General features: G+C 38.6%; 9 non-coding genes across 9 annotated transcripts; all 9 read right to left on the bottom strand.

The window, feature by feature from the left end:
• Window positions 1-2,644: 2,644 nt before the first annotated feature.
• On the bottom strand, window positions 2,645-2,717 carry trnam-cau (transfer RNA methionine (anticodon CAU)). The gene has a single exon. It is a non-coding gene; the product is annotated as a tRNA-Met (tRNA).
• A 272-nt stretch (window positions 2,718-2,989) lies between these two features.
• trnam-cau (transfer RNA methionine (anticodon CAU)) lies at window positions 2,990-3,062 on the bottom strand. Its single transcript has one exon. It is a non-coding gene; the product is annotated as a tRNA-Met (tRNA).
• A 507-nt stretch (window positions 3,063-3,569) lies between these two features.
• Window positions 3,570-3,642, bottom strand: trnai-uau (transfer RNA isoleucine (anticodon UAU)). Its single transcript has one exon. It is a non-coding gene; the product is annotated as a tRNA-Ile (tRNA).
• Window positions 3,643-3,930: 288 nt separating this feature from the next.
• On the bottom strand, window positions 3,931-4,003 carry trnam-cau (transfer RNA methionine (anticodon CAU)). The gene has a single exon. It is a non-coding gene; the product is annotated as a tRNA-Met (tRNA).
• Window positions 4,004-5,681: 1,678 nt separating this feature from the next.
• trnam-cau (transfer RNA methionine (anticodon CAU)) lies at window positions 5,682-5,754 on the bottom strand. Its single transcript has one exon. It is a non-coding gene; the product is annotated as a tRNA-Met (tRNA).
• A 1,677-nt stretch (window positions 5,755-7,431) lies between these two features.
• Window positions 7,432-7,504, bottom strand: trnam-cau (transfer RNA methionine (anticodon CAU)). Its single transcript has one exon. It is a non-coding gene; the product is annotated as a tRNA-Met (tRNA).
• Window positions 7,505-7,776: 272 nt separating this feature from the next.
• On the bottom strand, window positions 7,777-7,849 carry trnai-uau (transfer RNA isoleucine (anticodon UAU)). Its single transcript has one exon. It is a non-coding gene; the product is annotated as a tRNA-Ile (tRNA).
• A 507-nt stretch (window positions 7,850-8,356) lies between these two features.
• On the bottom strand, window positions 8,357-8,429 carry trnam-cau (transfer RNA methionine (anticodon CAU)). The gene has a single exon. It is a non-coding gene; the product is annotated as a tRNA-Met (tRNA).
• Window positions 8,430-10,780: 2,351 nt separating this feature from the next.
• On the bottom strand, window positions 10,781-10,853 carry trnam-cau (transfer RNA methionine (anticodon CAU)). Its single transcript has one exon. It is a non-coding gene; the product is annotated as a tRNA-Met (tRNA).
• Window positions 10,854-12,356: the final 1,503 nt, after the last annotated feature.

The following is a 12,356-nucleotide window of genomic DNA, read 5'->3' as shown; positions in this document are numbered from 1 at the left end:
CTTCAGATTATGAGACGACGCGCTGCCTGCTGCACCAACGAGGCACTTTTAAACATTAAGCGTAAAGAAAAAATATCGATAACGACCTTCAGATTTTGACAGAGACGTTGTAAGCACCGTGCCAAAATGTATGGTCTGAAAGTCCACATCACCTGAGAAAAAAACAATGATTTCATTCTAAAGTAAAAAATATAGAAATCGACCTTAAGATGTGGTATCCACTGTGTCAAAAGTATGTATTGTCTGAAAGTCCAAAACCACTGAGAATTAATTTTTCCTTCATTTTCAGACAACACTTTCTTATTAAAACCTTTGCTGCCCCGTGTGAGGATCGTAGTCGCGACCTTCAGATTATGAGACTGACGCGCTACCTACTGCGCTAACGAAGCACATTTAATCAAGAAATCGAAAGAAAAAATTATCGATACCGACCTTCAGTTTTTGACAGTGACGTTGTAAGCACCGTGCCAAAATGTATGGTCTGAAAAACCACAACACCTGAGAAAAAAACTATGATTTCATTCTAAAGTAAAACAATTTGATATCGACCTTAAGATGTGGTTTCCACCGTGACAAAAGTATGTATTGTCTGAAAGTCCAAAACCACTGAGAATTAATTTTCACCATGAGACAACAGTCTTTTTATAAGCTTTGCTGCCCCGTGTGAGGATCGAACTCACGACCTTCAAATTATGAGACTGACGCGCTGCCTGCTGCACCAACGAGGCACATAAAATAGTTAAGTGTAAGAAAAAATATCGATACCGACCTTCAGATTTTGACACTGACGTTGTAAGCACCGTGCCAAAATGTATGGTCTGAAAGTCCACAACACCTGAGAAAAAAACTATGATTTCATTCGAAAGTAAGAAATATAGATATCGACCTTAAGATGTGGTATCCACCGAAACAAAAGTATGTATTGTCTGAAAGTCCAAAACATCTGAGAATTAATTGTCACTTATTCTTCAGACAACACTTTCTTTTTAAAATCTTTGCTGCCCCGTGTGAGGATCTAACTCACGACCTTCAGATTATGAGACTGACGCGCTGCCTGCTGCACCAACGAGGCACATTAAAGCATTAAGTGTAAGAAAATATATCGATACCGACCTTCAGATTTTGACAGTGACGTTGTAAGCACCGTGCCAAAATGTATGGTCTGAAAGTCCACAACACCTAAGAAAAAAACAATGATTTCATTCTAAAGTAAAAAATATAGATATCGATACCGACCTTCAGATTTTACAGCGACGTTGTAAGCACCGTGACAAAAGTATGTGTCGTCTGAACGTCCAATACCAGTGAGAATTCATTTTCACGTCATCTTCAGAAAACACTTTTTTTTTATAAGCTTTGCTGCCCTGTGTGAGGATCAAACTCACGATCTTCAGATTATGAGAGTGAAGCGCTGCCAGCTGCGCCAACGAGGCACTTCTAAACATTAAGCGTAAAGAAAAAATATCGATAACGACCTTCAGATTTTGACAGTGACGTTGTAAGCACCGTGCCAAAATGTATGGTCTGAAAGTCCACATCACCTGAGAAAAAAACTATGATTTCATTCTAAAGTAAAAAATATAGATATCGACCTTAAGATGTGGTATCGACTGTGACAAAAGTATGTATTGTCTGAAAGTCCAAAACCACTGAGAATTAATTTTCACCTTCAGACAACACTGTCTTTTTATAAGCTTTGCTGCCCCGTGTGAGGATCGAACTCACGACCTTCAGATTATGAGACTGACGCGCTGCCTGCTGCACCAACGAGGCACATTAAATCATTTAGTGTAAGAAAAAATATCGATACCGACCTTCAGATTTTACAGCGACGTTGTAAGCACCGTGACAAAAGTATGTATCGTCTGAACGTCCAATACCAGTGAGAATTCATTTTCACTTCATCTTCAGAAAACACTTTTTTTTTTAAAAGCTTTGCTGCCCCGTGTGAGGATCGAACTCACGACCTTCAGATGATGAGACTGACGCGCTGCCTGCTGCGCCAACGAGGCACTTTTAAACATTAAGCGTAAAGAAAAAATATCGATAACGACTTTCACTTTTTGACAGTGACGTTGTAAGCACCGTGCCAAAATGTATGGTCTGAAAGTCCACATCACCTGAGAAAAAAACTATGATTTCATTCTAAAGTAAAAAATATAGATATCGACCTTAAGATGTGGTATCCACTGTGACAAAAGTATGTATTGTCTGAAAGTCCAAAACAACTGAGAAATAATTTTCACTTCATCTTCGGACAACACTGTCTTTTTAAAAGCTTTGCTGCCCCGTGTGAGGATCGAACTCACGACCTTCAGATTATGAGACTGACGCGCTGCCTGCTGCACCAACGAGGCACATTAAAACATTAAGTGTAAGAAAAAATATCGATACCGACCTTCAGATTTTGACAGTGACGTTGTAAGCACCGTGCCAAAATGTATGGTCTGAAAGTCCACAACACCTAAGAAAAAAACAATGATTTCATTCTAAAGTAAAAAATATAGATATCGATAACGACCTTCAGATTTTACAGCGACGTTGTAAGCACCGTGACAAAAGTATGTATCGTCTGAACGTCCAATACCAGTGAGAATTCATTTTCACTTCATCTTGAGAAAACACGTTTTTTTAAAAGCTTTGCTGCCCCGTGTGAGGATCGAACTCACGACCTTCAGATTATGAGACTGACGCGCTGCCTGCTGCGCCAACGAGGCACTTTTAAACATTAAGCGTAAAGAAAAAATATCGATAACGACTTTCACTTTTTGACAGTGACGTTGTAAGCACCGTGCCAAAATGTATGGTCTGAAAGTCCACATCACCTGAGAAAAAAACTATGATTTCATTCTAAAGTAAAAAATATAGATATCGACCTTAAGATGTGGTATCCACTGTGACAAAAGTATGTATTGTCTGAAAGTCCAAAACAACTGAGAATTAATTTTCACTTCATCTTCGGACAACACTGTCTTTTTAAAAGCTTTGCTGCCCCGTGTGAGGATCGAACTCACGACCTTCAGATTATGAGACTGACGCGCTACCTACTGCGCTAACGAAGCAGATTTAATCAACAAATCGAAAGAAAAAAATATCGATACCGACCTTCACTTTTTGACAGTGACGTTGTAAGCACCGTGCCAAAATGTATGGTCTGAAAAACCACAACACCTGAGAAAAAAACAATGATTTCATTCTAAAGTAAAACAATTTGATATCGACCTTAAGATGTGGTTTCCACCGTGACAAAAGTATGTATTGTCTGAAAGTCCAAAACCACTGAGAACTAATTTTCACCTTCAGACAACACTGTCTTTTTATAAGCTTTACTGCCCCGTTGAGGATCGAACTCACAACCTTCAGATTATGAGACTGACGCGCTGCCTGCTGCGCCAACGAGCCACTTCTAAACATTAAGCGTAAAGAAAAAATATCGATAACGACCTTCAGATTTTGACAGTGACGTTGTAAGCACCGTGACAAAAGTATGTATCGTCTGAACGTCCAATACCACTGAGAATTAATTTTCACTTCATCTTCAGAAAACACTGTTTTTTTAAAAGTTTTGCTGCCCCGTGTGAGGATCGAACTCACGACCTTCAGATTATAAGACTGACGCGCTGCCTGCTGCGCCAACCAGGCACATTAAAGCATTAAGTGTAAGAAAAAATATCGATACCGACCTTCAGATTTTGACAGTGACGTTGTAAGCACCGTGCCAAAATGTATGGTCTGAAAGTCCACAACACCTAAGAAAAAAACAATGATTTCATTCTAAAGTAAAAAATATAGATATCGATACCGACCTTCAGATTTTACAGTGACGTTGTAAGCACCGTGACAAAAGTATGTATCGTCTGAACGTCCAATACCACTGAGAATTCATTTTCACTTCATCTTCAGAAAACACTGTCTTTTCAAGAGCTTCGCTGCCCCGTGTGAGGATCGAACTCACGACCTTCAGATTATGAGACTGACGCGCTGCCTGCTGCGCCAACAAGGCACTTCTAAACATTAAGCGTAAAGAAAAAATATCGATAACGACTTTCACTTTTTGACAGTGACGTTGTAAGCACCGTGCCAAAATGTATGGTCTGAAAAACCACAACACCTGAGAAAAAAACAATGATTTCATTCTAAAGTAAAAAATATAGATATCGATACCGACCTTCAGATTTTGACAGTGACGTTGTAAGCACCGTGACAAAAGTATGTATCGTCTGAACGTCCAATACCACTGAGAATTAATTTTCACTTCATCTTCAGAAAACACTGTTTTTTTAAAAGCTTTGCTGCCCCGTGTGAGGATCGAACTCACGACATTCAGATTATGAGACTGACGCGCTGCCTGGTGCGCCAACGAGGAACATTAAATCATTAAGTGTAAGAAAAAATATCGATACCGACCTTCAGATTTTGACAGTGACTTTGTAAACACCGTGCCAAAATGTATGGTCTGAAAAACCACAACACCTGAGAGAAAAACTATGATTTCATTCTAAAGTAAAACAATTTGATATCGACGTTAAGATGTGGTTTCCACCGTGAGAAAAGTATGTATTGTCTGAAAGTCCAAAACCACTGAGAATTAATTTTCACCATCAGACAACAGTCTTTTTATAAGCTTTGCTGCCCCTTGTGAGGATGGAACTCACGACCTTCAGATTATGAGACTGACGCGCTGCCTGCAGCACCAACGAGGCAAATTAAATAATTTAGTGTAAGAAAAAATATCGATACCGACCTTCAGATTTTGACAGTGACGTTGTAAGCACCGTGTCAAAATGTATGGTCTGAAAAACCACAACACCTGAGAAAAAAATTATGATTTCATTCTAAAGTAAAACAATTTGATATCGACCTTAAGATGTGGTTTCCACCGTGACAAAAGTATGTATTGTCTGAAAGTCCAAAACATCTGAGAATTAATTTTCACTTCATCTTCAGAGAGCACTTTCTTTTTAAAATCTTTGCTGCCCCGTGTGAGGATCGAACTCGCGACCTTCAGATTATGAGACTGACGCGCTACCTACTGCGCTAACGAAGCACATTTAATCAACAAATCGAAAGAAAAAATGATTGATACCGACCTTCACTTTTTGACAGTGACGTTGTAAGCACCGTGCCAAAATGTATGGTCTGAAAAACCACAACACCTGAGAAAAAAACTATGATTTCATTCTAAAGTAAAACAATTTGATATCGACCTTAAGATGTGGTATCCACCGAAACAAAAGTATGTATTGTCTGAAAGTCCAAAACATCTGAGAATTAATTGTCACTTATTCTTCAGACAACACTTTCTTTTTAAAATCTTTGCTGTCCCGTGTGAGGATCTAACTCACGACCTTCAGATTATGAGACTGACGCGCTGCCTGCTGCACCAACCAGGCACATTAAAGCATTAAGTGTAAGAAAAAATATCGATACCGACCTTCAGATTTTGACAGTGACGTTGTAAGCACCGTGCCAAAATGTATGGTCTGAAAGTCCACAACACCTAAGAAAAAAACAATGATTTCATTCTAAAGTAAAAAATATAGATATCGATACCGACCTTCAGATTTTACAGTGACGTTGTAAGCACCGTGACAAAAGTATGTATCGTCTGAACGTCCAATACCACTGAGAATTCATTTTCACTTCATCTTCAGAAAACACTGTCTTTTCAAGAGCTTCGCTGCCCCGTGTGAGGATCGAACTCACGACCTTCAGATTATGAGACTGACGCGCTGCCTGCTGCGCCAACAAGGCACTTCTAAACATTAAGCGTAAAGAAAAAATATCGATAACGACTTTCACTTTTTGACAGTGACGTTGTAAGCACCGTGCCAAAATGTATGGTCTGAAAAACCACAACACCTGAGAAAAAAACAATGATTTCATTCTAAAGTAAAAATATAGATATCGATACCGACCTTCAGATTTTGACAGTGACGTTGTAAGCACCGTGACAAAAGTATGTATCGTCTGAACGTCCAATACCACTGAGAATTAATTTTCACTTCATCTTCAGAAAACACTGTTTTTTTAAAAGCTTTGCTGCCCCGTGTGAGGATCGAACTCACGACATTCAGATTATGAGACTGACGCGCTGCCTGGTGCGCCAACGAGGCACATTAAATCATTAAGTGTAAGAAAAAATATCGATACCGACCTTCAGATTTTGACAGTGACTTTGTAAACACCGTGCCAAAATGTATGGTCTGAAAAACCACAACACCTGAGAGAAAAACTATGATTTCATTCTAAAGTAAAACAATTTGATATCGACGTTAAGATGTGGTTTCCACCGTGACAAAAGTATGTATTGTCTGAAAGTCCAAAACCACTGAGAATTAATTTTCACCATCAGACAACAGTCTTTTTATAAGCTTTGCTGCCCCTTGTGAGGATGGAACTCACGACCTTCAGATTATGAGACTGACGCGCTGCCTGCAGCACCAACGAGGCAAATTAAATAATTTAGTGTAAGAAAAAATATCGATATCGACCTTCAGATTTTGACAGTGACGTTGTAAGCACAGTGTCGAAATGTATGGTCTGAAAAACCACAACACCTGAGAAAAAAATTATGATTTCATTCTAAAGTAAAACAATTTGATATCGACCTTAAGATGTGGTTTCCACCGTGACAAAAGTATGTATTGTCTGAAAGTCCAAAACATCTGAGAATTAATTTTCACTTCATCTTCAGAGAGCACTTTCTTTTTAAAATCTTTGCTGCCCCGTGTGAGGATCGAACTCGCGACCTTCAGATTATGAGACTGACGCGCTACCTACTGCGCTAACGAAGCACATTTAATCAACAAATCGAAAGAAAAAATTATCGATACCGACCTTCACTTTTTGACAGTGACGTTGTAAGCACCGTGCCAAAATGTATGGTCTGAAAAACCACAACACCTGAGAAAAAAACTATGATTTCATTCTAAAGTAAAACAATTTGATATCGACCTTAAGATGTGGTATCCACCGAAACAAAAGTATGTATTGTCTGAAAGTCCAAAACATCTGAGAATTAATTGTCACTTATTCTTCAAACAACACTTTCTTTTTAAAATCTTTGCTGTCCCGTGTGAGGATCTAACTCACGACCTTCAGATTATGAGACTGACGCGCTGCCTGCTGCACCAACCAGGCACATTAAAGCATTAAGTGTAAGAAAAAATATCGATACCGACCTTCAGATTTTGACAGTGACGTTGTAAGCACCGTGCCAAAATGTATGGTCTGAAAGTCCACAACACCTAAGAAAAAAACAATGATTTCATTCTAAAGTAAAAAATATAGATATCGATACCGACCTTCAGATTTTACAGTGACGTTGTAAGCACCGTGACAAAAGTATGTATCGTCTGAACGTCCAATACCACTGAGAATTCATTTTCACTTCATCTTCAGACAACACTGTCTTTTCAAGAGCTTCGCTGCCCCGTGTGAGGATCGAACTCACGACCTTCAGATTATGAGACTGACGCGCTGCCTGCTGCGCCAACAAGGCACTTCTAAACATTAAGCGTAAAGAAAAAATATCGATAACGACTTTCACTTTTTGACAGTGACGTTGTAAGCACCGTGCCAAAATGTATGGTCTGAAAAACCACAACACCTGAGAAAAAAACAATGATTTCATTCTAAAGTAAAAAATATAGATATCGACCTTAAGATGTGGTATCCACTGTGACAAAAGTATGTATTGTCTGGAAGTCCAAAACCACTGAGAATTAATTTTCACTTCATCTTCAGACAACACTTTCTTATTAAAAGCTTTGCTGCCCCGTGTGAGGATCGAACTCACGACCTTCAGATTATAAGACTGACGCGCTACCTACTGCGCTAACGAGGCACATTTAATCAACAAATCGAAAGAAAAAATTATCAATACCGACCTTCACTTTTTGACAGTGACGTTGTAAGCACCGTGCCAAAATGTATGGTCTGAAAAACCACAACACCTGAGAAAAAAACAATGATTTCATTCTAAAGTAAAACAATTTGATATCGACCTTAAGATGTGGTTTCCACCGTGACAAAAGTATGTATTGTCTGAAAGTCCAAAACCACTGACAACTAATTTTCACCTTCAGACAACACTGTCTTTTTATAAGCTTTACTGCCCCGTTGAGGATCGAACTCACAACCTTCAGATTATGAGACTGACGCGCTGCCTGCTGCGCCAACGAGCCACTTCTAAACATTAAGCGTAAAGAAAAAATATCGATAACGACCCTCAGATTTTGACATCGACGTTGTAAGCACCGTGACAAAAGTATGTATCGTCTGAACGTCCAATACCACTGAGAATTAATTTTCACTTCATCTTCAGAAAACACTGTTTTTTTAAAAGCTTTGCTGCCCCGTGTGAGGATCGAACTCACGACCTTCAGATTATGAGACTGACGCGCTGCCTGCTGCGCCAACGAGGCACTTTTAAACATTATGCGTAAAGAAAAAATATCGATAACGACTTTCACTTTTTCACAGTGACGTTGTAAGCACCGTGCCAACATGTATGGTCTGAAAAACCACAACACCTGAGAAAAAAACAATGATTTCATTCTAAAGTAAAAAATATAGATATCGATACCGACCTTCAGATTTTGACAGTGACAAAAGTATGTATCGTCTGAACGTCCAATACCACTGAGAATTAATTTTCACTTCATCTTCAGAAAACACTGTTTTTTTTAAAAGCTTTGCTGCCCCGTGTGAGGATCGAACTCACGACCTTCAGATTATGAGACTGACGCGCTGCCTGCTGCACCAACGAGGCACTTTTAAACATTAAGCGTAAAGAAAAAATATCGATAACGACCTTCAGATTTTGACAGAGACGTTGTAAGCACCGTGCCAAAATGTATGGTCTGAAAGTCCACATCACCTGAGAAAAAAACAATGATTTCATTCTAAAGTAAAAAATATAGATATCGACCTTAAGATGTGGTATCCACTGTGACAAAAGTATGTATTGTCTGAAAGTCCAAAACCACCGAGAATTAATTTTCCCTTCATCTTCAGACAACACTTTTTTATTAAAAGCTTTGCTGCCCCGTGTGAGGATCGAACTCACGACCTTCAGATAATGAGACTGACGCGCTACCTACAGCGCTAACGAGGCACATTTAATCAACAAATCGAAAGAAAAAATTATCAATACCGACCTTCACTTTTTGACAGTGACGTTGTAAGCACCGTGCCAAAATGTATGGTCTGAAAAACCACAACACCTGAGAAAAAAACTATGATTTCATTCTAAAGTAAAACAATTTGATATCGACCTTAAGATGTGGTTTCCACCGTGACAAAAGTATGTATTGTCTGAAAGTCCAAAAGCACTGAGAATTAATTTTCACCATCAGACAACAGTCTTTATATAAGCTTTGCTGCCCCTTGTGAGGATGGAACTCACGACCTTCAGATTATGAGACTGACGCGCTGCCTGCTGCACCAACGAGGCAAATTAAATCATTTAGTGTAAGAAAAAATATCGATACCAACCTTCAGATTTTGACACTGACGTTGTAAGCACCGTGCCAAAATGTATGGTCTGAAAGTCCACAACACCTGAGAAAAAAACTATGATTTCATTCGAAAGTAAGAAATATAGATATCGACCTTAAGATGTGGTATCCACCGAAACAAAAGTATGTATTGTCTGAAAGTCCAAAACCACTGAGAATTAATTTTCACTTGATCTTCAGAAAACACTTTCTTATTAAAAGCTTTGCTGCCCCGTGTGAGGATCGAACTCACGACCTTCAGATTATGAGAATGACGCGCTACCTACTGCGCTAACGAGGTACATTTAATCAACAAATCGAAAGAAAAAATTATCAATACCGACCTTCACTTTTTGACAGTGACGTTGTAAGCACCGTGCCAAAATGTATGGTCTGAAAAACCACAACACCTGAGAAAAAAACAATGATTTCATTCTAAAGTAAAACAATTTGATATCGACCTTAAGATGTGGTTTCCACCGTGACAAAAGTATGTATTGTCTGAAAGTCCAAAACGACTGAGAATTAATTTTCACCTTCAGACAACACTGTCTTTCTATAAGCTTTGCTGCCCAGTGTGAGGATCGAACTCACGACCTTCAGATTATGAGACTGACGCACTGCCCGCTGCGCCAACGAGGCACTTTTAGACATTGAGCGTAAAGAAAAAATATCGATAACGACCTTCAGATTTTGATAGTGACGTTGTAAGCACCGTGCCAAAATGTATGGTCTGAAAGTCCACATCACCTGAGAAAAAAACAATGATTTCATTATAAAGTAAAAAATATAGATATGGATACCGACCTTCAGATTTTGACAGTGACGTTGTAAGCACCGTGACAAAAGTATGTATTGTCTGAACGTCCAATACCACTGAGAATTAATTTTCACTTCATCTTCAGAAAATACTTTTTTTTTTAAAGATTTGCTGCCCCGTGTGAGGATCGAACTCACTACCTTCAGATTATGAGCCTGACGCGCTGCCTGCTGCGCCAACGAGGCACTTTTAAACATTAAGCGTAAAGAAAAAATATCGATAATGACTTTCACTTTTTGACAGTGACGTTGTAAGCACCGTGCCAAAATGTATGGTCTGAAAAACCACAACACCTTAGAAAAAAACAATGATTTCATTCTAAAGTAAAAAATATAGATATCGACCTTAAGATGTGGTATCCACTGTGACAAAAGTATGTATTGTCTGGAAGTCCAAAACCACTGAGAATTAATTTTCACTTGATCTTCAGAAAACACTTTCTTATTAAAAGCTTTGCTGCCCCGTGTGAGGATCGAACTCACGACCTTCAGATTATGAGACTGACGCGCTACCTACTGCGCTAACGAGGTACATTTAATCAACAAATCGAAAGAAAAAATTATCAATACCGACCTTCACTTTTTGACAGTGACGTTGTAAGCACCGTGCCAAAATGTATGGTCTGAAAAACCACAACACCTGAGAAAAAAACTATGATTTCATTCTAAAGTAAAACAATTTGATATCGACCTTAACCTGTTGGGTCTAGGGGGCAGCATTTGCACGTCTGGATAAAAAAAATGTACCCGATTTAATCTGGTTACTAATCCTACCCAGTAACTAGAATATGCATATACTTATTATATATGGATAGAAAACACTCTAAAGTTTCCAAAACTGTTTGAATGGTGTCTGTGAGTATAACAGAACTCATTTGGCAGGCAAAACCCTGAGACATTTTCTGACAGGAAGTGGATACCTGATGTGTTGTATTGACTTTAAACCTATCCCATTGAAAAACACAGGGGTTTAGGAATATTTTGGCACTTCCTATTGCTTCCACTAGATGTCACCAGCCTTTACAAAGTGTTTTGAGTCTTCTGGAGGGAGATCTGACCGAACAAGAGCCATGGAACGGTGATGTCCCATTAGACACCTGGCGCGCTACTTCATGTTGGGTACCCTCGTTCCAATACGTTATAAAAGACTATGCATTCGTCCACCTTGAATATTATTCATGTTCTGGTTAAAAAAGGCCCTAATGATTTATGCTATACAACGTTTGACATGTTTGAACGAACGGAAATATATTTTTTCCCCTCGTTCATGACGAGAAGTCCGGCTGGCTTACATCATGTGCTAACGAGACGGAGATTTTTGGACATAAATGATGAGCTTTTTTGAACAAAACTACATTCGTTATGGACCTGTGATACCTGGAAGTGACATCTGATGAAGAGAATCAAAGGTAATGGATTATTTACATAGTATTTTCGATTTTAGATCTCCCCAACATGACGTCTAGTCTGTATCGCAACGCGTATTTTTCTGGGCACAGTGCTCAGATTATTGCAAAGTGTGATTTCCCAGTAAGGTTATTTTTAAATCTGGCAAGTTGATTGCGTTCAAAAGATGTAAATCTATAATTCTTTAAATGACAATATAATATTTTACCAATGTTTTCTAATTTTAATTATTTAATTTGTGACGCTGACTTGACTGCCGGTTATTGGAGGGAAACGATTTCCTCAACATCAATGCCATAGTAAAACGCTGTTTTTGTATATAAATATCAACTTGATAGAACTAAAAATGCATGCATTGTCTAACATAATGTCCTAGGAGTGTCATCTGATGGAGATTGTAAAAGGTTAGTGCATCATTTTAGCTGGTTTTATGGTTTTGGTGACCCTGTCTTTGACTTGACAAAACATTACACACAACTCTTGTAAATGTACTGTCCTAACATACTCTAAATTTATGCTTTCGCCGTAAAACCTTTTTGAAATCGTAAAACGTGGTTAGATTAAGGAGATGTTTATCTTTCAAATGGTGTAACATAGTTGTATTTTTGAAAAATTTGAATTTTGACA

The sequence above is a fragment of the Salmo salar genome, chromosome 02 (assembly GCF_965601325.2).
Source record: "Salmo salar chromosome 02, fSalSal1, whole genome shotgun sequence".
Taxonomy (NCBI): domain Eukaryota; kingdom Metazoa; phylum Chordata; class Actinopteri; order Salmoniformes; family Salmonidae; genus Salmo; species Salmo salar.
Note: the sequence above shows the minus strand (reverse complement) of the source record. Positions and strands in the feature narration are given on the sequence as shown.